Source organism: Sebastes fasciatus, chromosome 21 (assembly GCF_043250625.1).
Source record: "Sebastes fasciatus isolate fSebFas1 chromosome 21, fSebFas1.pri, whole genome shotgun sequence".
Classification (NCBI taxonomy): domain Eukaryota; kingdom Metazoa; phylum Chordata; class Actinopteri; order Perciformes; family Sebastidae; genus Sebastes; species Sebastes fasciatus.
This window is the reverse complement of record NC_133815.1, coordinates 2,777,795-2,799,787: the sequence shown is the minus strand read 5'-3', so window position 1 is coordinate 2,799,787 and position 21,993 is coordinate 2,777,795. Positions and strand designations below refer to the sequence as shown.

Below are 21,993 nucleotides of genomic sequence, written 5' to 3'. Positions count from 1 at the left end.
ATCCCAACTCATCACATACTGCCGCTCTGTCACGCCCCTTGGCGTCACTTTAGGTTGAGGTAACAAAACAACAGTTAGGTTTAGGGGGAAAAAACATGGTTGGTCTTAAAATTACTACATTTGTAAAGTGAAAATGAAACTGAACGTTATCATTGGAAGCCGTCATTGGAAACTGTTTGGAAACCAGGAAGGTACTTTCAAAAAAATACTTGGCACGTGATTGGATGAACCATCTGTCAATCAAACTCTTGCCGAGCCAGTCGGGAGAAGAGCGAAAGCATCTTTTCCATCAAAAAAAACCTTCAGTGCCTTTCTTTGCTCTTCTTTCGATTAAGAAATACTCTCCAGTTCTGATAGAACTGATGCTATAGCAGCATCTACGCTAACCTCCTCAGGAGCTGCCATTGTTGTTCAGAATGTGACCTCATGACATCACGAGAATCCAGCTGCCGTTCAAGGTAAACTGAGAAGAGCTCCAGAAAAGTTATTCTTGAACCATGCAAACAATAGCAGAACATATGACAACTCCTACATGTCATTAAGATCCTACATTGAGAGCTATTGACACATGAACTTGTACGAGTCAACATAATTGGCCAATAAAGTTGACTCTGATTGCATTTCAATAGAAGGGAAGATGTAATTGGCAGTAATCACGCAGTAATCAAATCACAATTACAGAGACTCCAGCCCGGACTCTGACTTTGATTTGGTGACGTATGAACATCTCTGGGTTCATGCGACACCAGCCACTGAGCTCATCGGAAACGCTCCCCAGCCTGCGGGGACGCCACCAGTTTACTGTCGCTGGATGATTTTGATCTGTTTTCCAATGGCTCAATATCTTCAATTAACTCCAATTAGTTTAAGGACAATTAATCATTAATTAATCGAGGGAGGAGGGGTGGTAAATATTTACTTATTCATCATACACATTTCTTGTTTTGCTCATGATTATTTGATGAGACAATTTTCTTATAATGTGTGCTCATGTGCTCTGCATTCTGATCTAACGGGGCTGGCGTCCCTGATTGCACATTCATCATGGATGTTAGACCATAATCTTTTATCCCTGCTTCAGACAGTCTGTTGATAAAATCCAGTGGAGAGCGGGGACCACAAAGTTAATAGACTATCACTCCCCCTAAAAAGAACTGATTGTACTATTCAGGAGGGTCACATACACAGTGAGAGAGGTCGCCCTATAAGCGAGAACAAAAGAAAAACTGGGGTAAAGTGAGTGAGGCGAAAGAGTGTATTTTGAGTTCTGCGGGTTAATTCAGTGCCTTTCAGCTACAATTGCCGTGTCTAAACATTCATGAGCCGTAGAGGGATGGAGGGAGAGAGGGAGGGAGGGAGAGAGAGGTAGGGGAGGCAGAGGAATGAGGGGAATGGATGGAGCAACAGCACAGCGCTCAGACACAAGAGGGAGAGCTGGAGAGGCAGCTGCTGTGTGAGCTCGTCCACAACGCTTTGAGCAGGTAGAGCGGACACGGGCAACAGAGGGAGAGGCGGGGGAGAGAGAGAGAGAGAGAGCAGGAGGGAAAGGAGGGGTGTCTTTTCACCTGAAGATTACTTTGTCTCACACTTCTCTCACCCTGAGCGCTGGAAGGAGCTGATCAGGAGGTGCCAGCTCTTGCTCTCTGGTGTTTTTTGTTCCTGTCTCCTGCACGGGGGGGCCAGCTGGACTTCTCTGCAAAAGATCAGCCTCCTCTGGAAGAAATAGAAACTGGCACATCAAGGAGAGAAGACTAAACAAAGTGAGAAAACTGCAGTAAATGGTGCTGGCTGCACGGGAGGAGAAGTTTGAGAGCTTTTAAAAGGTAGGATTCATTTGTTTAATATGCATCTGATAAAATCACCTCAACTGGTGAATGTGATTTACATCTGGATTAATATAAAACCCCCATCATGCATTGATTTGTTGCACACAATGATCAGAACAACCTGTTACAAGGTAAGTCTTTGAATGCTGCTGTTGAGTGTCTTCTCTCTATCTATGTGCTGCAATCATGAACAGCATTTATTGACTTTGGGGTGAGCCGCAGCGTTTTCCACTTGTTTCATTTGACTGAGCCACATGTGGTGAAAATGGTGAAGGTAAAGTAGATTAGAGTGGTGAAAGGAAGGGAGAACAGATGAGCAGAGAAGGAGGAGAAATAATCAGGAGAGAGGGAGAGTCTGTGGGAGAAACAGGGGAGTTTGACTGAGCAGGAGGGGGGGAGGCAGAGAAAGAAATAGTGTGAAGGAGAGTTGGACTGAGAAAGACAGATAGGGAGAGTAAAAGGGGAATAAGAGGAGGAGGAGGGATGGAGGACTGGAGTGGCGGGGGCTCGCTGGCAGCCAACTCAGTAACCAAGGCAGCTGACATGAGGGAGAGCCAACAGGGGACAGTGGGATTTCTATTTTTCACCCTTGCCGAGATACAACGAGGCTCTGCCAAGTCCCCTGCCTCATCCCCCACGGATAAAGATTTCATTGTGCGGAGCTGTGACCGAATTCATTAAGCATCTACATGTACTCTCTCCTGGCCGCTCTTACTCTCTTACGCTCTCCCTCTCCTTCTTTCCTCCCCGAACTCTCCACTCACACTCTCCAGCTGATACTCGCTGTCCCTCCTCGCTTTCATTATACAGTAGTCTCAATTGGCCCTATAATCATCTCCACTCGTGTTGCATCAACAGTTGTATTCTGTAAAGCTCTGCAGTGAATAACAAACACATATGGTGGGATTCTTGAGGGAGGGTGTCTATCAAAAGGGCTTCTTCTTGGCAAAGACGTAGCCCCGAACCCAAAGTTTATTAACCTTGGTGCATCGGCTGAGGGTCACGGGAGATTTAATAGATGAAAGCTTTGTGACATTCATGGGAATTTGGGGGATTTTAGGCCAGTAGGGATGTGTAATCAGGTTGTTTGCAGTTTTAATGTCACACTGAAATGTTGTAAATGCAGTAGAAAAAAACTAAACTGTGTATTCAGTCTTTTCTTGCATTTCTTATTCAAAATTACAGACGGATGTGACAACATTTAAAGCTTCAGTAGGCAGAAGGTTTTTGGCATCATTGGGAAAAAATTCCATAATAACCTTTCACAGGTCATTTCAGAGAGAGAGAGGGCGTTACTATGGCGCTCCGTCTGGTGGGCGGTGCTTGGTATTGCTTCAACTGACCTCAACATGGCTTCCAGGTCACCAACTTTCTAATTTTCCAGCTACAACGGTACACTACAAGATGTTTCTGACAACATTTGAGGAGAGAAATAGGCATTACAGTAACAGAATATTGATTCATATTTTATCAGCGCTGCCTAGTTTGACCATTTGATCGGCGTTTGCGAGTGATTGACAGTCGGCTCTCATAGACGGCAGCTGGACGGCAGACTCCAGATCAGCTCTGATTGGTTGTTTTCCTCCTATTTGCTCCTTTTCTATCCACTGCAGCTTTAAGTTTTTGTGGGTAACTTGTGAATTCTGTGTTGAATTTGGCGTCCCCTGTGGACAGAAGCGGGAGTGTTTTCCCGGAATGAAGACTGAATTTCCCACGAGCATCACCGCCGACTGACGTAAAGATCTTGATCGCGTCATGTCGGGCATTTGTTTTGGAAGTGAGCGAAAGAAAGACGCAACTTAAGAAAACTATAATAAATCATTTTATAATAACATTGGATGACATGACTTTCATGTGAAAGGGGTTGCGCTAATGGGGCTTTTTAGCATCTTTCAGCTTATTGTTTTGGTTTTACAGCCCGCAGCTGTACTGTTTTAATCATCAGTTTCTTTTCTTGCAGCTGTTTTCAGTGTAAAACCTCTGATAAATTATCAGGTATACCTGCCCAGCACTAAGCACAGTTACATTTGAATGTTTTCTTAAAATAATCAGTTTATTTAAGAGGTCATAGTGAATATAAATGTACCGTTTTAGAGAAGGGGATGACTAAAGTTAGAGAAAGCTGGATTCAAATGGTTTGTTGTATGTGCTCACTGGATATACCATAAGTCTTTTACATGCCTTTCCAAGTCATCGCCCCTGTAGGTAAAAGGCTGGTAAAAGGCTCCTTATTGTTTCTAGGATGTGAGACACTTCGCTTGTGGTGGAATCAATAGCCCAGTAAATTCTTAATTGAATGACTGCAGGGCCTGATGGTGCTTTATGGGATACCAGAAGGCGCCTTTGAGAGCACGCGGAATAACAACGACCCTGCCGGCATTGTTGTGGTCTGGGAAACAACGTCATGTCAATCAGCCAAGCCTGGCAGGCATCAGCGGCGGTGTGTTAGCGCTTGTACACCTGCCATGTTACGCTCCAGCAGAGGCTGGTGTCATATTACCTCCAACTAGCTTTTGTTCCTTTGAAAAAACTTTTTTTTCTGGCTCATTTGATCATTATGCAGCACATTTTCCCAGTGATATGTGACACTGGGGAGTGGTACCGTGCATGTGCATGAAAACCACCCTCCGGGCAGAATCACAGTTGACAGGAAATGGACAAGTGTCAAAATGAGATGTATGTTTTCTGTACAACCTCGTAGTACTTTGTAGCAGAGCGGGTCCTTTTGTTGGAGCTGTAGCTCTGAGCTGCTGATGGATTGACTGACCTCAGGGCTCTTGTAGCCACTTCAACACCAGCAAAAGACTACAATGCATCCTTTTGGTCAATTTGCTGAGTGTCATGCTGCAGAATCTCACCCATCACTTAGGTAACCAGTTTGTCCACAATAGAAAGTGTGCAGATGTTTAATAGAAAGTAGTCTTTTTTTATGGATTGAACACTATAAATAAACCAATGAAAGACCAATATTTTTGTTTGACACATAAAATTATTGTTTCTGCCTTGTTTTCTTCTAATAAATGGGAAGTAATGAATAGTATAATAGAAAATATCAATGCAGGCTCTGTCAGAATAGCTGTTGGGACAGTCTGAAGTTTTGTATTTTCATATCCAATTTCCGTACGTTTACAAAACCACCAATCCAATCTTTACCAAACAATCCAAACATGTCCAACTTACTTTTTCTAAATGGTTAAAGACACATTGTCCAACATTGTTCTGAAAAGCCATATCTGTGGCAAAGGATTAGAAATATCAACAGTTTTAGCACTTTAAAACAAGCTGCAATCTCTCCACAATGACTCACAAGCAGCACTTTTTCAGAAGCATCTGTTTATAGCACTACAAGTTAAAGGGATAGTTCGGGTGTTATGAAGTGGGGTTGTATGAGGTACTTATCCATAGTAGGTGAATTACTTACAGTAGATGACGGACGGCACGCCACCAGAATTGAGGAACAGACAGGAGCACCGGCACCGGAGCAAAGCCATATATCAATACAGCAATCGATATCCGTTTAAGTGTATACGCTATATATTTAGAATATTTTCACCGCTTTATCTCGCCGCCAGACAGCCCTTCTTCTCCATTCAGACAGGGGAACTGAACTGAAAGTCAAACTTATCTACGCTCTCTCAAAAGCCAGCAGGATCAGATGACAAAAACAGTATAGATATGTTTCACTTTCTGTTCACTTTGACAGATATAAGGTGGTTAAATAAGTTTTTCTGCCGTCCCCGTCCACAACACCGGGTGCTCCTGTCAGTTTCTCGATGCTGTGGAGCACACCGGCCGTAAGTGATACACCTACTATGGATAAGTACCTCAAAACACCAGGACTATCCCTATAAATGAAGAGGCACATGGTGGACAAATGGACTGAGGCAGCTAAAAATACAACTAATTTAAACTGTCCGCACCAACACAGCTAATACAACTCCTCCGCCTTAAAGAACACCTTCAGCAAGTAATAAGTTCATTCCCGTGACATGCTGAGTTTTTTAAACACAAGCAACACCTCCTCTCTCTTTTTTCCCCTCGGTGTGTAGAATAATGTGTGTAATTCATACGTGCGCACGGGCCATTGTTTGTGTGTTAGTCGGAGCAAATTTGTCAAAGCCCGAGCCTGATCACGCACCAGAAGATGCAGGTTTTCATTTCATTAAGCTGCTCCTGCAACTCCCTCTAAACTCAGACAGTGAATTATTCCACCCCCATCTTGGGTTGAAGAAAGCAATCATGTTTTCACTTCATTTCTCTTTTTTTTTCTTTTTTTTTTTACCAGAACCGACTCTCAGGCCATTCAAAATGATAGTTGCTTAAAGTAATAGACAGAAACACCTCATCTCTGAAATTAATTTGAATTGATTCGCCCTGGTCCTTTTCCCTCTCCTGCTCTGACAAGGTTTTGAGAAGGAAATTTCAAACGTTCAAGGCTACATGTAAAAATCAATTTCTAAATGAAGCAGATCTGAGAGATGAGCTGTCTCTCTCAGTAGTCCTCACTGTGGACAGCAGAGCAGTCTGAGCTCTTGCCAAACTGGATTTAACTGTGGCACGGTAACTAGTTTTCACTGAACAACTGGGAATTCCTATAAAAAAACACTGCCTGTGTTTATTCATTTCCACAGTCCACAAACGATGATTGCCATTATTTGTATGCACTCATACTGCTCATTTTAATGATCGAGATGACAAATCACCAATAAACCACACATGAATGACAGAGGTTAAAGACAGTTAGATGCCATCTGGTTTGCTGTAAATCTTCAGAGCCGTCCGTCAGTGCAGTGTGCAGACACATCGCCATCGTCCAAAGATAGCGTTAACTGTGTTTCATACAAACATACAGGTTCACACTGTGTACACACTAGTCCAAAAAACTGACAGATAAAGGCCGGGTCCATCTGCGTTTTTTTTCAAATGGAAATGCCTACTCAGCCGTTAGCAAAAAGCAGTGACAGGTTACCAAAGTAATCAATAAAGTTATAAATAATGTGAATGCTAGCTGAGTCAACAATAGCTGTGCCAAATTTGGAAATAACTGAAAGGGTTAGTTTGGTTGTTTTGAAGTGTAGCCTTGTAGGTACTCCCATATTCTGTGAGGTAAAATTACTGTTTTTATGAATGGAGTCTGGTGGCTTTGAAGACAGCGATATTACGGCTTCAGTTCCCTGTCGGATAGGGCTGTCTGAGTAAAGTGTACGCTATATTTAGGATATATTTTCACTGCTTTACCTCGCCATCAGAGAGCCCTTTGCGACGGGAAACTGAACTGAAAAGTGAGACGTATCTATGCTCTCTTCAAAGCCGCCAGACTCCTGACAAAAAAGTGACATTTGTGTCTTCCATATGTTGTTTACGCACATATTTTAAGCACAACTATGATGTTTTTCTTAAACCTAACTAAGTGGTTCTGTTTCTTAAACCTAAATGCTGCCATTTCACAGTAATGATGTGGTGTTAAATGACAAAGAAAAAGCCTAAAATGCGTTATCATGACATGACATTTCATGCCATTTATATGCTTTCCCATGAAATCGGGTTGGCATAACCGCCACCTAGCCCAGTGCTGGACCTCAGAGCTTGGGTGAGGGGCTGTCCAGGCAGTGCACTCTGCGATGGGATTGGAGGATTAATAGTAAACAGAATGATGTCAAACTGCCTCACTTCTGCCAACAGAGGACACCGAGCAGTCGAGGAGGCTGTCCTCCGACTGAAATGTCACCAGCTTAATTCATGCAACAGCAAATGTGCTCACTGTCAACCTGTTCAAACACCCTACCTACTCAGTTATCACACTCTGGATTAGAGCACCAGGAAAAACACCTAAAATATAAAAGCGCAAACTTTGGTCCGTAATTACATCAAAACCAAACACCATCTATTTAATTTTTAACAATCATCTCTCAGGCATTGGTGGAAAAATAAACAGCTAATCAACCTTCAGCGAAGGCCAAGATAATCATCACATTGCATAAGGAATACAGTGTGACCTTGGTCCTGACAGACAGTGATTACGTTTTATTGGCCCAAAAAAGGGAGCCCAAGACTCACCAATGTACTCTGGCTGAATAAAACGGAGCGCAGTGGGTAATGAATTATAGTCTCTGGAGTCGGTGAGCTCCAGTCAACTTTTTTCTCTCCTATAGCAATGGAGGAGATGAGCCGCTATAAATCTGACCCAGAGATCCATTAGGTTTCTGTACTCTGCAGCACATAGTATGAAGCTATACTCTCTCTTTATCTCCACTGCTCTTTGGACCAGCACTGACAGGAACACAATCTGTAATGTTAAAGCCATTCAGGATTTTGTATGTATGCATTTAGAACATACAGTATCTGCCTCTGTTGTGTGTTTAATTACTTGAATTGTTCAAAGAAACCACTAGATTATTAGAAATTGCTCAGAGAGGGCATTCCTCTATCAAGCCAGAGGTCTTCATTGGTCCAACACCAATCTGAAAGGGATCCAAGGACAGTCAGACCTCGTCCAAAACAGGCCCTGAGGATAACTAGACCCAATTCAGAATGCGGTAGATGCAGCCGCAGCATGATGTATCTCCGATTAATGAGCAGCCACAACTGGAGAGCTACTATATCAACCCACCAGCAAATGAAAATACAAAGCCTGTGTACTGACCTCTTGTACCACCAGCTACTGTTTGCTTTATAATACTTCATTTCAACAACCAACTTCCCCCAACAAACCCACTCAAGTTGTACTACTAACTTTTTCTACACGGTTAAAGACGTATTGTCCAAACTTGTTCAGCAAGCAAGAGGGAAATAATATAAGGATTACAAATAATTACATTTTTGGTAAAAACATCTGCCACCAATTTACAAGCAGATGAAATTTTCCGATGCACTTTGCAGTCTTGTCTTGCGTCAAGTGATTTGTTTGTACCACGTGATTGACACACAGACTGAAAGAATTCGATATTTCCCAACCTGATTACGCTGAATATAATTTGGACCCAGCCCGACTCAGATCGTAAGTCAGGTCTTGGTTACGAGGAACCCGGAGGACATTAAGACCAACACCATTACATGAAAATTGTTATTTTAGTTATTGAAATACCTTAATTATGTAATAACTAAATGCTATAAATATAGACAATTGTGCTGGTTGGCTGACAATTGTTGTGATTTTTGGACAATTTCTTAATCCTGTGTGGGAAATTTTAAGATATTTACAAAAGAAAATGATACTTATGAGCACATTTAAATGTATCGTGTCATCTATAGAATTACCATCAAGTTTTCCAGGATTGCACAAAGTTTATATATACGAGTGTCATCAAAATGTTACTGTAATTATACAGTACAATCAAAAGTTATGGCAGCTCTTGTGAAAAAGAGTTTTGCAACCAGTTTTAAGATAAACTACATGGCATATCAACAAAACATTACTGTATATGGAGTCGCAGAAGTGGTAAAAAGGTTTTGCAAAAAATTCAAAATGACGGTAGCTTTGTTTTGCGTAAAGAGGCATGGCCTCTACTGATACATGTATATGGATCCAGGCAATTGACCGATCCTATGGAGCCAGGAGCAGAGCTTTGCAGCGTTGCTCTGCCGGTCGCCGCTGGGAGCCAACACCATGCTGCTGGAGGCCCAGGATGGAGGGGAGGGGGGCATGGAAGAACCAGAACTAGGACTGAGCGGAGCAGACTGTCAGACCCTGCTGCAGTAAAATGAGGTTTTCTAAAGGAACTCTGGTGCTCGGAAACACTTTCGTCGCCACAGTCAAAACAAAATTAAAGTTTTCCTTAGTAACTGCAACTATATACAACGTAATGTGACTTCCATAGTAATGTTACCTTTGAACAGATGTAGCATATCCAAGTATAACAGGAAAGGGGAAAGTTGACCGTGGTTCTGCCGGGTTCCAAGCTGCTCAGATCTTATTGGAGCACAGAGCGAGAACGGGCGGGATTTAGGTAGGGTCAACTCAGGATAAAGTTAATCGTTCTGCAGGAGTTCAGCACTTATGAGTGAGAATGTTAGGAGTTATCTAAAAACGGCCTCTTTGTGGCGCTCTTCGCAAAAAAAGCTATGGTTCTTCATTGGCTTATGGCCAAATTTTCCATTAAACAAAGAAAAACAATATGTGTTTTCTGAGATCTGTGTTCTCATGTAACTGGTTTCCAGTCCAGGCTTGATGTGAAACCTGCTACTATTGCATTTGAGCATGTGTGTGTGTGTGTGTGCATTTCTTTGTCCATAAGCTGTGAATACATGTGGGTGTGAGGGGGGGGTAGGGGCGGGTGTGTTTGCATCAGCGCAGATTGCTCATGAAATATGACCTCTGGAAAAGTTTCCTGTCCACATTCTCCCCCCTTGAACTCCAATCCATTATCTTCAGGTATCAAATTCATCCCAACAGGTGTAGTGTGTTAAATGGTACGGGCCCGTGGCAGCGAGCCACAGGCGCCGGGATGAAAGAGAAGCTGGAGATCAGGTGCCGAGTGCTGGCTCTGCTTATACGCACAAACACTCATATATACCCGCATACCGTACACATTTCACAGGGGCCCCGTACCGCAGTTATCGCCCGCATCATCTGCAGCTGTGAGGGAAGTGAGAGCGTCACGCCACGACAGTCATCTGATTGAAGTTTAGTGAGGTTTATTTTTCCTGTCTTGGAGGAGAGGTGACTCAAGTTTTGAAGACATATTGCAGTGTAAGATACAGTTTGCTCTCTGATTGGCCGGTAAAGCTTTTACCCGAGCTTTATCCTCAAACATGATTTTTCTTCCATATCTCGAAGCATCCGATCGATAACGAGAGAGTAGACAAAGAAGACAAAGTCAGAACAGAGTAGTCTCACATCTGTTTCTTTCCTGCTGTTTGCTCAGACACGCAGGAGAGAAGAAAAAAATAAAACTTTACAGTACTGGAAATTGAACTCATCCACTCCTGCCAAACTACACCACGATCAAACCTGATTACAACCTCCTTCAAACATACAACAACATCCAGCTGTTAAAGCAATGGCTTTTGGGATTTTAAAGCAGCTATAATCAATATGTTTTGTATGAACCCAGAGACAATTATAATCAGACTATGTAGCCTTCCTCAAGCTCACTGTTTTGGTTCACGCTCACCGCTCTCATAACGTTGTTTTCACCTCCTGTTTTCAGCTAAAAAGCCCTGAAAACCCGCTGTACACTACCTGCCCAGAAACAAATGACAAGAGACAGACAAAGTGAGCAACAAGGTGGTGAACACAGTGGAGCATCTAGCAGTTAAAGGGACAACAAGTCAACAAATCCTCTCACAACAAGCATTTTGGTTTTATTACTTCTTTAATGTAATTGTGGATAACAAATGAAAACTCAATGTATTAGAGTGCATGTAAAAACCCATTAGATTAGTTATAAATTAGATGCAAATCAAGCTTAACAAATTAATGCCTGACATATTGAACCGTAATTTCTTTGATATAATAACTTGTCTGCCCAAGCTGAAATTGAAATGTTAATTTGCAAGGAATCACCAATTTTTTCATTAAATTTAAAGAAGTATAAGCTTCGTATGGGATTTATGATTACAGTTGAATGATACGTGTTGCTGAGCTCCAGTGAAAGAGCAGTCAGAAGCTGTTTATTTGCTCACGCTGAGCCAAAGTCCCTTGTTGTTCATGCTGTTTGATGGGGCCGACATCACCGACGCCTTGTTGCAGTGATGGGTGGGAGTGGTGGGGCGGGGCATCTACCATCCATACACCCCCCTACCACCACCACCAACTCTACACACAAACAGAGAGGAGTCGTTTGATCTCACTCTGAAGCATTATCCCCCTCAACAGCAGTCATAACCCCCCTGAAAACACACACTTCAACACCCGTCCTCCCTCACATCCCTCCTCCTGGTATCGCTGTACTCCCCTTTGAAATATCATTACCTGTGTCCTCTTTTTTTCAGCTGAGGAGAGTATACTGTAGCGGCAGATGAGACAGAATGGAAGATGTAGAGGAGAAGTGAAGTGAGGAAATAACCACAGCAAGAGTTCAGTATCAGCTGTCTACAGGAATTCCCAGTAAGATGGGAGGATCGCTTCTTCTTCCTAGTGTATTCAGGGTCTCGCATGTCTCCCGAGGACATTTAAGTGTCTCATGTGGTCGCCATGAAATCAAACTCGTGGAAAACATGAGGCAGAATTTCTTTCCATTTCCCAGCAAGCATAGTTTTGATAATTTGCGGGTCAATAGCTGCTAGACATCTAGGATATCATTATTTGAGACATTTGAGGCAGCAGAACAACATGTAAACAGCTTATGAAGTTGATATAACAAACACACTAACAGTTGCCTTTATACACATCCAGGAGGTTTGGAGCAACATTATTATTCATTTGGAGTCATGTTTCTGTCCACCTGACACATTTAAGTACAATATTCATTTTCCTTTTTGCTCTGTTTTTGGTCTCCACCAACTCCTGAGAGAAATATCTGTCTCTTTAACTGCTAAATGCTCCGCTATGTTCACCTGCCAGTCGCTAACTTTGTCTGTCTGCCGTTTGGTGTTGGGCAGGTAGCCTACAGTGGGTTTAGTGGTAGCTTTTTTTGCAGAAAACAGCTGCCTGCTGTTGCTTTAAACAGGGTTGATGAGAGGGAGTAAAATTGTGGGTCATAAAGTAGAAGTACTGAGCTGAAACACTAAAAGTCTCGCTGAGTTGGGTGATAACTCTTTGTTGGGTTAAGCGACCCCTTTCACATCAGATACTCATCAAAATCAAAATCTATTTGTTTGTAATTCACGTAATCATGAACCAGGAAGTATAAAGAGCGGCGAACGTCGACTAGGGAGGAAGTTGGGGTGGATGGATGGGTCAAAAAATACCGGACTTTTGCCCAGGAGACTGGCGGAAGTAAGCGTTGATTTATTTGTCACGCATTTTTGTTACGTATTGAAGTAACGCTACTTCTTGAGTTATTTTAAACAAAAACCACAATCCTTTCCTAAACCTAACTAAGTAGTTTTCTTGCCTGAAACCTATGGAAGTTGTTTCCTATGAAGACGGAAGTTTATTTTGAAAAGACCGCATGCGTGTAACGAGCTGACACGGAAAATGAACGAAAAAGGAGGAATAACTTTTTCGTAAGATATCATACAAACCGTTGTATGAGAATATATTGAAAAAAAACATAACAAAAATATCTTAAAATGTGAAAACAAATTTGTTAAAACGAGAAGGTTCTCTAGGCAATTTTTTGAACTGCATATTATTAAATCAGTGCTTACTCTTTCATATCTAAGAGTACAGCAAAAATGAATTTTATGAATATCTCAGTGCTAGATAATGGAGCAATGTCAGTCAGGGACACACTGGTTTGGCTTCCCATCTTAACTTCAGTGCCGAGCTCTCGTGGCCATATGTTTGAGTAAGTGCCTGTCTTGTACAACAACATACCTCGTCTTGTCAAGTGGGCCCTGGGATCCGTGTTTGCAGTCACTTCAATTCTTAAATCCTACCTTTAAATATTTGAAAAGCCAGACACGAATTAAGAACAAGGAGAGGAGAGGCTGCACATACAAGAATAGGGATGCATTCATAATGAATGCGCCTCAGTTCCCTCTCTTGATTTATTTCAAGGCGAATGAGCATAGTGAGTGAGAGAGAAATTAACTTGTTTTACACACTTTAACATGCGATGTGAATGGCAATCGAGTTGGAGATGCAAGGACGCCGAAGCACTCCGAGCGTGAAGTTCAGTCCTTTATTTTTTCAGGTAAACTCACTTCCTCTCCGCCTGGCTCGTGTACGTCAACTTCAGTTTGTCATTTCTGACATTTCCCCAGAATATGTTTCTGACAAGTGGCAGACAGCGTGCTGTATATGCAGCTGTGGGTTACATGTGAGCTACAGTCAAGAAAAAATGGGAGTCGTGTAGTGCGCCCATGTCCTGTAGCTGCATGGCATCACGGTCTACTGAACCCGCTGTTGTTTGAGAAATTGGTCTGCCTTACAATGGATTTTTCTGTTTGATGCTTCACATGGCTGAAAATGTTACTATCAGTGGGGTTCTGCTATTTTATGGATCATGAATGAAAAAAAATAGACAACCCAATAATAAGAGATAGATGTTCAGCAGGGAGGTTTAGGTGTTCTAGGATGGACTTTTTCTATAGACGACAACGTTATTTCAAAGATTAGATATAATCGAGGAGACGGCTGCAGGCTGAGAACCGACCGGGTGGCTTTAAGATTCTGAACTAGACTTCAACAAAACACTGAATCCCTTCCTGTTCACTCTCCGGTGAGCAAAGCAGCCAAAAACCGCTAAAAAATAATAATAATAACGTTCCTTTTTCTTTGTTTTGTAATGGGAATTGGAGGCACTCATAATCATGAGAGAACCCCAGTTCAAACCTTCATGTTTTATTTGCTTAGTGGACACTCTAATCTGTCATTTCAACACCGACAGCTTTACACATTTGGCGTTGCCGGGTGGATTTGTTTTTATGGCTGAATGTTTATTAGAGCAACTGTAGTAAATTACTTCTCTTGAGGAAACCGCTACTGCGCAGTTTATTCCCTGCTCCTACAATTACGCAGCTCCACATAGTACGACTTAACAACATGTACTGCACTTATTCTTTTTGTCTTGAAATCATAATTTTTAATTTTACAGTGTTTTGTCTCGTAAGAAAGGAATCAGACACAAGAGGAAGAGACAGAGAGTGTGTGTAGTTCTGTTTGTAGACAATCCACACGAGTGTTGCCAAGTTGGGAAAAAAAAAAGTCAGATTGATATGGTGTGAGTAAGAAAGAGACAGACAGACGTATGTAAACAAAGCAGGCAGAGAAAGAGCGAAGTAGAAGCCTGCTGAGTGTTGGACTGTGGATTTGTCTCCTCGGCTGCTGGCTAAGTCTGTCATCTGTTCAGTGGTTGAATCAACATCTGGTGAGACCCGCATAAACACAAGCTCTCTGAGCCACCGACGAGGAGGCAGTGAGGGAGAGGGAGAAGCTTACACACTCGACTGGGTGTAGCACTTGTAATACACATGTAGAGGAAACAACAGAGTGAGAAGCAGAAGAAGTGATCTGTAGTCTGTTCTGTTGGTAGTAATGCATTAGAAAGCACTGTAATCACATTACTGTTTCCTGTTATAGAGTCATGCTGGATATCAAAGGTCTACTTTTAGTCATCACATCACATTTACTGATCTTATCAACAACTCGTGTTACATATACAGTAATATAAATAATTCTGAAATGGCAAACCTATTTCAGTCTTATGTATTTAGTTTGCCTTGCTCCTGCTTCTGCATTACAACAAAGAGAGCTCAGAGGTAGAGAATGCAGAAAGATGAGAGCACTGAGATGAGAGAAAGATTAGACCTGATAGAGGAAGAGAGAAGAAACTCCTAATGGCCAGAAGAACAGATTAAGTTTTGCTTATTGTCATCTGGCAAAGCTCAGTTGGCATTTGCAGGCGTTAGGTGTGGTGTGTGGATCTGAATTACTTTGCAGGCAACTAGTCAAACCATGGTCAAACCAAAGACTGTAAATAAGAAGTGGACGTAGTCACCTCATTGGTTTGTGGACTGCCGGATGAAGAATTTTTAGGTGACCAAAATGTTATAATTAACTTTCATGAAGTGAAAACACACTGTGAAAGGGTTAAAGTTGTAAGACAAAAACACGTACAACTCCCAGACCGGACAACGCCGTGGTAGCGAGCTGTCAATCACAAGGTAGCCACGCCCTAAAGCTTCCCCTGCTTTATGGTCTATTTGACTCTAAATGGGACCATCATTTACTAAATGAACATCATGCTGTATTAAAGAAGACTTGATTGAGACCATAAACTCATGTTTACAATGTTTATTGAGGTAATAAATCAAGTGAGAAGTATAGACTCATTTTCTCATAGACTTCTATACAATCAGACTTCGTTTTGCAACCAGAGGAGTCGCCCCCTGCTGGCTGTTAGAAAGAATGCAGGTGTAAGACACTTCAGCATTGACTTCACTTTTCAGAGCCGAAGGTTTCCCACTGGGTCAAACCACAACTTAAGACTGTTTTGACTCTGAGTCTGAACCACAGTTTAAAGGTCTCTCCTTCCTCAGAACAAACATGGCACTGCATTAAAAAAATGCTAGGTTGGTGTGTTTGTCAAGATTCAAGATAAAATAATTACAACAGAGATGGAAACACACCACCAAAGATGGCGCCAAAGTTAAGTGAAAACCCTTCACAGATTACCACTCTAAATGAGCGTGCAGACCGTGTTTCAGTCAGCCATCACAGGCCATCCTCGATGCATCAAGCTGTCGTTCTATTTCTGGGCTGTGGGGGAGAGACGTCCTATATCAGTGCCTGTTCAGGCTCGCTTTATGGGAGACCTCCTCCTCTTGCAGTTCAAGTCAATTGTCAACATGATTTATGGAGACGTGAGCTATCTCCAGACTGGCTCCTCAATCTTCCCCTGACGAATTGTTACCATCGGCCCATGTAACCGTCGTTTGTTTTCTTCACCGGCCAATTTTCATCCAAGCTAACAAATTAAACCTGCCATGTTTTTGAGGAAGCTATTTTTCCCCTCCCTTCTCCCGTTTCCATATATGACCTACTCGACAATTACCGGAGATGTGAGACTGACACCGAGGAATGAACTTCACAGAACACTTGGCGCTTATCTTTCCCTCCTCCGATGTTCGGATATGAGTAATATCCTGATTTTGAATGGAGGTATGGCGTCGTAACATTTAATGGTTGGGAACTTTGTTTGGCTGACACGTTCCGAGTCTCGCGTCTCTCAACGACACGCACCACTTATTGTCCCAATCATCTCCTATAGCTCACCAACACCAATACAACTTGATTAATGTGGCTGGCTTTTATGAGTGGGATAAAAGGCTCCGCATATTACCCAGGCAATTATAATACACCAGGAAACTCTTCTAAAAACAATGGAAAGCTCGTGCAATCAACCTTAAGTGGTGGCAACTTTTTAAAGTTTAGCTATTTAAGTTTATAATTGACTCCTCTCCACCACCACTAAAAAGGAAATTAGGGTCCGGGGAGCAATCAGCCATATCTTCATCCAGTAACTTTGCTGCCCTGCTCTGCCCTGACCTGCCTGCAGATTAAGGGAAATTAACTGCCGGTGGCAAGGTGGCTGAAAGGTTGGAGAAAACTGAAAAAAGCAGCAGGTTTGACCCACGCAGCGGCCAGTGTGTCTATCTGCAGTGTGTGAAAGGGTCTACGATCAAAATACTGTGTTTGAATGTCAGTACAGTTAAAGGTTTCTGATGCAGAACCTCACCAACAACTTAAAGCATTCTTCAAGAGTTATTCAGGAAGAATAGTAAACAGTACATGCAATGGGATTTCATAGGAGGCTCATTTTGTCCTGATAAAAGCATTTTTTTAACAAGACTTAAACCTTATCTATACTCGCGCGAGACATCGTGGCGTCTCCACGGATGGCGAGCTTCAAGCATGCACTAAAGGTATTTATGCTCTGCGTGTTCATTGCAGTATTCGACGAAACGCCAGGGGGCGTACAAACAAATTGTTCAGTGAAGAAGCAACAAATCAACGAGAGTTATCGGTAAAAACACCAGAGACCAAACTCCTCAATGTCGGAGAGGAATTGTATGTAACTGTAAACTCATAACAAATATTCATGGACATACTTTATCATCTTTATACAATCCCTGTAAAGAAAGGAGTCAAGTATTTAGAACAACAAATGTATTCTAATGAAACGAAGGTTGAAAGGTAAAATATCCTGTTAACAATTCTGATTCAGCTGGCAAAATGTTTTAGATGCAGATTTCTAAGGTCCCCTGCCTTTAAAAATAATTTAAAAAATGAGTTGTCCGGTTTCCTAAAACCCTGAGACATCCATTATTTATTTAATTATTTTATTTATTTACTTCTTAATTTAAGCTATTTGCTTTTTTTCGGTGCCTTGACAGCCTTCAAGCTTTACGCAAATTACATGATTACGTCATTTTTGGCACACGCACCCTCGCGACAGGGACACTACAGTGAGAATAAACCTTGCAGGTTTTGCAGGTAAACCAAAGAATTAGGACAAATTAGAAATGTGACCTGATGATGAGTGCTAGATGTTAAGAGTTCATCCTGATGGGAACATGAATGTCTGCTGTCGAGAAATTTAACTCAAAACCACAACCTCATGGTGGCGCTAGAGGAAAAGTCAGAGGATCACCAAAGTCTTTTCATCATGTGGGCATCATGGATATCTGACCGACCAACCAACTGACCGACATCACCATCCGTTAACGCCATCAGGCTAGTGGGGCTAAAAAATAAATGAACTAGCAGCATCGAGCATCCACATCAACAACTTGTCCATCTAAGTATGAGCTAAATGTTCACTTTCCTGCAAGAAGCATGTTTTAAAAGCAACATCCCTTGATCTGCCAGAACAGAAGCAGCGTGATTCCAACGCTGCGTTCATGACCCTGAAGTTAATATGAGTTTTATCCTCCAGCAAATGTTGTCAAATTGAAACAACAACTTCCTAGTTATTTGTTATTTTTTCCAGTGACCAGCAGTATAAACTGTAGCTCAGCTGTGCTTTTCCGAAGGCTCATGTAGAAATGAAAGTTGTGGAGCACTGAAAGAAAAGTAATCGGGCTAAAAACAGCAGCGATGGTGATTCATGGGAGCTGTGGATTTCAGGAGACAGGAAGTAAAGCTTAAGGCTTTTAAGACTCTTCATCACCCCTCCTCCTCTCCCCCTTCTTTCTTCCCACTTCCACACAACACAAAACAACACAAACGCACACGGAGGCATGCACGTCCGTGCACAATCCCACTGGAGTATCTCCACCTATAGTGCCAGCTGAGGGAGATGGATGGGGCGGCAATGGTTTCTGATTTAGTCCGCACAATAAGGCTGAGTGATTTTCTCTGTGGAGCATGTCTTGCCTCTCTTAACCCTGCGAGTGGGGAATTGGTCCCCCCCTCGGCCAACCCCCCGCCCTCTTCCCGCACCGTACCCCCCCCCCCTCACACACTCCTTGCTGCTCAGAAGATTGCCTCCCTTTCCCGGTGTGATTGAGGTGATAACCACTAATGGATTCAGAGCCCTGGGTGCATTTAGGAGGAGAAATGTTGGTGAATCTTGCTTTAACTCCATAATAAGCAGGAAATGCTGGAAAACACGTTAACCCGGCGCTATATGGTCTGCATCCAGAAGGCGAGATTTAAAATATATAGGGCCAAGGCTCTCACGCTGGCAGGTGAGCATTTTAATATTATACATATGTCAAGAGTATAAACCAGTCATAGATTTCCTGTTCAAGACCTTGAAAGAAGTCTAATAAAGTAGTACTCTCCTTCACAAAACACTTGAATGAGCAGGATAAACAGCTCAGCTCAGCAAACCTGCAGCTATATAATCATAAATTCATATACGCAGCCACAAACACAAACAAATGTGTGCAAACACTGGTGAGCCTGCACAGCGTGATCCCTGTACAGGCTCCTTTGTCGCTCGCCTCGGGGCGGGGAACCCTCGTTGTCATGTCGAACAAATGCGCCGTCAAAGCTGCACTTTAAAGATGGGACGTGTCACCGGGGGTACGGGAGGAGGAAGTAAACAACAGGCGGCAGAGACAATCCTTGGCATTTGGCTACGAGCACTCGTCTTAGCTGCAGCTGAATACATCATCTGAGCGGAGGAATGATAAATAGTGTGATGGGAGGGGAGGGAGAGCTTCAGCCGGACCTCCAGAGGGGAGAGTTATTGGGTTTGAGGTGAGGAGACGGAGACACACTGGGAGTCCATTTGACTTTCGATGATGGCTTTGCGCTCTGGGGGGCACTGGTCCACTATACTAGAATCTTCTTCAAGAGGCTTTAAATGATCTTAGGGCTCATTATGTTTGAGTTTTATTTATGTGACACAAATCTAGGAATTTATCAGTGTTTAAAACCTTAAAAATCCAACAGCGGGCCTAGTCACTACTATTAGTATCAACCATCATGCCACGTTGTTGGTAAATAATGCTCCCAAGTTAATAGTCATTTTCAAAGGGGTCCCTTGACCTCTGACCTCCAGATATGTGAATGAAAATGGGTTCTATGGGTACCCACGAGTCTCCCCTTTACAGACCTGCCCACTTTATGATAATCACATGCAGTTTCTTTCATGCAGTACTAATGTGTTATTTCCGCCTATTCTAAAATGGTGTGTTTGAATATTTCTGCATACTGGGGTCCCTAAACAGTCTTAGAATTACATAAATTGGGTATCACTGTGAAGCTGGGACTCTTGTGGATCCAATGAGCCCAACTGTATTCACGTTAGTCCCCACAGTAGCCATTTCATTGTAGTGAGACCATTTCTTTGTAATTTGACCTTGCTGTATAAAATGACCTGTGGTGACCTCTAGGATAATCACAGCCTCATGAAACTTTACAGCCACAAACTAGAGACCTAGAGCATTCAGAGGATGGATGGCTTTCCTAGATAGATTGACAATAAGGGGGTTTCTGAGCAGTTTACACAACAGAAGTGCTCGCCATCCAATCACCAAAAAAAAGGCAATTCTTGCAGAAATCTCCAAAGGTCAAAAGATTTTGACACCAAATCACAGCATGGCTTTTTCTAAGGTGTTTCTTCAAAGTCTTGGTGTCTAAATGTGGTATTTTGGAGGGATTATTGATCATTTTTATAAATTCTCGAGTGGTAAAAAATGGTTAAATTTAGCATCAAGTCTGGTAATAAATGATAGACATAATAGAGCATGGGGATGACCATCATATACTTCTATCACAATGTTCCCTTAGACTTTCAATTTATTTTAATTCATTCATTTGTTTCTATTTCTGATAATGGCTAGAACAACTTGACGAACAGTGCTGAGCTGCATCTCTAATTACTCTTCAGGTTCCCAGCTTTCAGATGATGTACACCACTTCTATGTGACATCTACTGTTGACCTGCTATCTCCCCCCTGAACATCCTCTGTCCCCCACCCCTAGAGAATGGTAAGAGGTTAAAAAACAGCAGCAAAACAGCATCTTATTTGTTTTTTGGCTTGTGTTGCACCACATTGCACCTGCCTCCAATGTTGAAACACTTGAGAATAAAAGTGGGCTGGTGGGGAGCCACAAATCTCAGCACCTGGCAAAGTACCTCTCGCTTTATTTGAGGATCTTTTTTGTGAAATCAGACGGCGACGACGACATCACTTTAGAATGAGTAAAACAATCGGTCAGTGGATTTTAAAAGGCAGCGACAGTTTTCTTTAAAACAAGTGATATTATCTGGCTGTGGCATCAAGATTGCATCATTTGACTCTACTCAAACGAGAAAACAGTGATCTCATCTCACCCAACCGGCTGGATATTTCTCGTTTTAAGAAAAGTTTGAAGACTCCGCTGCTAGATTGAACCGTTTGTTGACATAGGTTCTTTTTTTTTTTCAGATCTCCCTCTGTTCGTCTCCTCCTGTTATCCTATTCGTATGCCCCGTTTGCACCTCTACCTATTCCGTCTGTCTAACACGCTGCCTCAGAGGGCTTTCATGCTTCAGTAGGTGTACATGGACCTAGATGGAGCTTCTTAAATGGGTAGATAGGTCAAACACTAACCGAAGCAGGAGTGTAGTCGACGCAGGGCTTAGAGCTGGACGCACGGGCAGTGTGGCCAATTATTTCTTCCTCTGCTCCATGTCCACTTCTCTTTCCTCTTCCTTCTCACATGTACAAACACACTGATGAGTCGTGCTTCAAAGTGAAAAGTAGCCTTCTCTTGTCTTTTAAAAACTTGTTGAAGGGAGTGGGAAAAAGGTGTGGGTGGACAGATTTTTTTGTGTCTTCTTATCAGTTTCATCCACTCTGACAAGTTTCCTGGCTACTCAGTAAAATGCTTTGGCATCGGAAGAGGAAATCAACCTGTGCTGGCCCCAGTAAGAAAGTGTGAAAATCAATGATGTTTAGATAAGCTCGCTATCAATCCTGACATCTGCTCTGCCTCCTCTTCATCTCTTTTCCTCTACGGAGCACAACAACAAGAAAAACAAGCCTCAGAAACGTTGTGCTTTGTGTGCATGCACATGACGGATGGGAGAGCGTGTCGGGGCGAGATGAGGGGAAGTTGGAGTACAGAGGGAAGCTAAATATTGGAGAAGTTTAAGGTTGCAGGCTGGGGAACACTCAC

At 42.5% G+C, this 21,993-nt stretch overlaps 1 protein-coding gene across 1 annotated transcript in view; it reads left to right on the top strand.

The window, feature by feature from the left end:
* The first annotated feature begins 1,707 nt into the window (after nucleotides 1-1,707).
* The window catches only part of LOC141759662 (cadherin-20-like), an 82,370-nt gene continuing 62,084 nt past the window's right edge, over nucleotides 1,708-21,993 (top strand). Inside the window, exon 1 of the mRNA XM_074621918.1 lies at nucleotides 1,708-1,823. The gene's annotated coding sequence lies outside the window, so the exon portion shown is untranslated. The remainder of the gene's footprint in view (nucleotides 1,824-21,993) is intronic.